A 4,338-nucleotide genomic window follows, 5' to 3' on the forward strand; every position below is an offset into this window, starting at 1 on the left:
AGGGAGCACCAGCATCCCTGAAGGGCCCTGTTACTACTCTTCTTTGCATGCCAGACCTTATAGTGGGGACCACAGTTACTCAATTGGGATATTTAAGGGCAATGGGCTTGATTGGGTCCCGGAGTGGCAAAGGTCAAGTAGCAGCACTTAATCACCAAAAGCAGGGTCCACACGTACTTACCATAATGGACAGCAAAGGTGAAACAATGACCAGAATAATCTAACATATGCAGACCTCTGGCATTGGCTGATTAGTCATGGTGTTCCTAGAAGTGAAATAGATATGAAGCCTACAAAATTTTTACTAGATTTATATAATCGAAAAAATTTACAGGCAAATGAATAGAACCTTACATCAAATCATGGTAACAGGGAATCACGGCCCCTCAACCAGTTCCCAGATTTGAACCAGTTTACAGACCCTGAACCCCTTTAATGATGGGGAGCCAGGTCCCCTTGAATGCTCCCCAAAATTTACACTGTTAATCTTTCTCCCATCCTTCCCCAGAGGGACCTACGGCCTTTTGCCTGAGTGACTGTCCACTGGGGGAAGGAGAATGATCAGACATTTCAGGGATTACTGGACACTGGTTCTGAACTAACACTGATTCCAGGGGATCCAAAATGTCACTGTGGCCCTCCAGTAAGAGTAGGGGCCTATGGAGGCCAAGTAATCAATGGCGGTTTAGCAAAGGTCCAACTTACAGTGAGTCCAATAGGTCCTCGGATTCACCCTGTAGTTATTTCCCCTGTTCCAGAATGTGTAATTGGGATTGATGTACTTAGAACCTGGCAGAATCCTCACATTAGTTCCCTAACCTGTAATGTTAGGGCTATCATGGTTGGGAAGGCCAAATGGAAGCCACTAGAGTTGCCTTTGCCTGGTAAAATAGTAAACCAGAAGCAGTATCGCATTCCTGGAGGGATCCAAGAGATTACTGCCACCATCAAGGACTTAAAGGATGCAGGGGTGGTGGTGCCCACCACATCTCCATTCAGTTCCCCCATTTGGCCTATGCAGAAGACAGATGGGTCTTGGAGAATGACTGTGGATTACCGTAAACTGAATCAGGTGGTGACTCCAATTGCAGCTGCAGTACCAGATGTGGTTTCCTTGCTTGAGCTGATTAACACATCTCCTGGTACTTGGTATGCAGCTATTGATTTGGCAAATGCCTTTTTCTCCATACCTATCCATAAGGATCATCAGAAACAATTTGCTTTTAGCTGGCAAGGCCAGCAATATACCTTCACAGTCTTACCTCAGGGGTATATTAACTCACCAGCCCTATGTCATAATTTGGTTCAAAGGGATCTTGATCACTTTTCTCTGCCACAGGGTATCACACTGGTCCATTACATTGATGATGTTATGCTGATTGGGCCTAGTGAGCAGGAGGTAGCAACCACATTGGATTTGTTAGTAAGGCATTTGAGAGCCAGAGGATGGTAAATAAATCCAACAAAAATTCAAGGTCCTTCTCCCTCAGTGAAATTTCCAGGAGTCCAGTGGTGTGGAGCATATAGAGATATCCCTTCTAAGGTAAAAGATAAATTGTTGCATCTGGCTTCTCCTACCACTAAAAAGGAGGCACAATGCTTCGTGGGCCTATTTGGATTTTGGAGGCAACACATTCCTCATTTAGGTGTCTTACTCTGCTCCATTTACCAAGTGACTTGGAAAGCGGCTCATTTTGAGTGGGGCTCAGAACAGGAAAAGGCTTTGCAACAAGTCAAGGATGCTTTACAGGCTGCTCTTCCACTGGGGCCATATGATCCAACAGATCCAATGGTGCTCAAGGTATCAGTAACAAATGAAGATGCTGTTTGGAGACTCTGGCAGGCCCCCATTGGTGAATTACAGTGGAGGCCTTTAGGATTTTTGAGTAAGGCTCTGCCATCATCTGCAGACAACTACTCTCCCTTTGAGAAACAACTGTTAGCCTGCTACTAGGCCCTAGTGGAAACTGAACACTTGACTATGGGACACCAAGTCACCATGCAAGCTGAGTTGCCTATCATGGCCTGGATATTAGCTGACCCACCAAGTCATAAAGTTGGACATGCCCAGCAACAGTCTATCATTAAATGGAAGTGGTATATTCATGATCGAGCCAGAGCAGGCCCAGAAGGTACAAGTAAATTACATGAGGAAGTTGCCCAAATACCTATGGCTCCTATACCTGCTATGTTGCCTTCAGTTTCCCAGCATGCATCTATAACCTTGTGGGGTGTATCATATGGTCAGTTATCAGAGGATGAGAAGACTAGGGCCTGGTTTACGGATGGCTCTGCACGTTATGCAGGCACCACCCGCAAGTGGACAGCTGCAGCATTATAGCCCTGTTCTGGGACATCCTTAAAAGACAGTGGTGAAGGGAAATCATCACAGTGGGCAGAACTTTGAGCAGTGCACTTGGTAGTACATTGTGCCTGGAAGAAGAAATGGCCAGATGTGAGACTGTATACTGATTCATGGGCTGTAACCAATGGTCTAGTTGGATGGTCAGTAACTTGGAAGGAAAGTAATTAGAAAATTGATGACAAAGATATTTGGGGAAGAGGTGTTGGACAGACCTCTCTATATGGGCAAAGGATATGAAAATATTTGTTTCCCAAGTAAATGCTCACCAAAAGGTAACATCAGCAGAAGACAACTTTAATAATCAAGTGAATAAGATGACTTGTTCTCTGGACAGTAGCCAACCTTCTTCAGCCACCCCAGTCATTGCCCAATGGGCCCATGAACAGAGTGGCCAAGGTGGCAGGGATGGAGTGTATGCATGGGGTCAGCAACATGGACTCCCACTGACCAATGCTGATCTGGCTACAGCCACTGCTGAATGCCCAGTATGCTAGTAGCAGAGGCGAACACTGAGTCCGTGATATGGCAGCATTCCCCGAGGTGATCAACCTGAAACTTGGTGGCAGGTTGATTATATTGGACCACTTCCATCATGGAAGGGACTGCACTTTGTCTTCACTGGCATAGATATATTCTGGATATGGCTTTGCCTTTGCTGCACGTAATGCTTCTGCCAAGACTACCATCCTTGGATTCACAGAATGCCTTATCCACCATCATGGAATTCCACATAGCATTTCCTCTGACCAAGGAACACATTTCACAGCTAAAGAAGTGAGAGAGTGGGCATATGCTCATGGAATTCACTGGTCCTACCATGTCCCTCACCATCCAGAAGCAGCTGGATTGATAGAAAGATGGAATGGCCTTTTAAAGACACAGTTACAACGCCAGCTAGGTGGCAATAGTTTGCAAGGCTGTGGTAAAGTACTTCAACAGGCTGCATATGCTTTGAATCGACGTCCATTATATAGCCAGCCCTGTGTCTCCCATAGCCAGGATTCATTGGTCCAGGAATCAAGGGGTGGAAGTAGGAATGGTGCCACTCACCATTACCCCTAGTGATCCACTAGCAAAATTTTTGCATCCTGTTCCCATGACTTCATTTTCTACTGGCCTAGAAGTTTTGGTTCCAGAGGGGGGAAGGCTTATACTTGGAAGCTAAGACTTGCCCCTGGTCATTTTGGTCTCCTCATGTCTCTGAGGAAACAAGCTAAAAAGGAAGTCACAGTGTTGTCAGGGGTGATTGACCCAGGCTACCAAGGGGAAGTTGGACTACTTCTCCACAATGGATGAAAGGAAGAATATACATGGAGTGCAGGAGATTCCTTAGTGCGCCTTTTAGTATTACCATGCCCTGTCATTAAGGTTAATGGAAAACTAGAGCAACCTAATCCAGACAAAGTGACAAGTTGTCCAGAACCTTCAGGAATGAAGGTACGGGTCACTCCACTAGGGAAAGAACTGAGACCTGCTGAGGTGCTTGCTGAAGGCCAAGGGGATGCAGAATGGGTAGTGGAAGAAGGAAGTTCTAAATACCAGCTATGACCCCATGATCAGTTACAGAAAAGAGGACTATGATTACTATTTCTCCCCAAATACGGTTTCAATGTAACATAATGCTAGACTTAATGCTGTGTTTTGGGAATTGTTAAACTTGTGTTATAATGTTAAGCTTATGAACTGATAAGAGCAATCATCAACCAAAGAAAAGTTACATTGTATATTTTGGTAGGGGAATTATTGTGTTTCTGTTTGTATGAAGGACTGTTATAATAGGCACAATTATATGCATGTTTATGTATCTGGAACTAGTTTAAGGAAATGTTTCTGGTTGCCAAGTTGACAAGGGGTGGATTGTAGTGGTTGATTGATTGTGTCAACTTGAGACAATTAGATGCTAACTAAATGGGTTTAGCAATTCTACACCCAAGGATGCAGAAGAAGACCCACCCTAGGGTGGGTTATCACCT

General features: G+C 44.9%; 1 pseudogene; it reads left to right on the top strand.

Moving 5' to 3' along the window:
• The first annotated feature begins 460 nt into the window (after positions 1-460).
• On the top strand, positions 461-3,946 carry LOC106028946 (uncharacterized; annotated as a pseudogene).
• Positions 3,947-4,338: the final 392 nt, after the last annotated feature.

The sequence above is a fragment of the Cavia porcellus genome, unplaced genomic scaffold, assembly GCF_034190915.1.
Source record: "Cavia porcellus strain 051 isolate PalLab524CR breed Dunkin Hartley unplaced genomic scaffold, mCavPor4.1 scaffold_8, whole genome shotgun sequence".
NCBI lineage: Eukaryota > Metazoa > Chordata > Mammalia > Rodentia > Caviidae > Cavia > Cavia porcellus.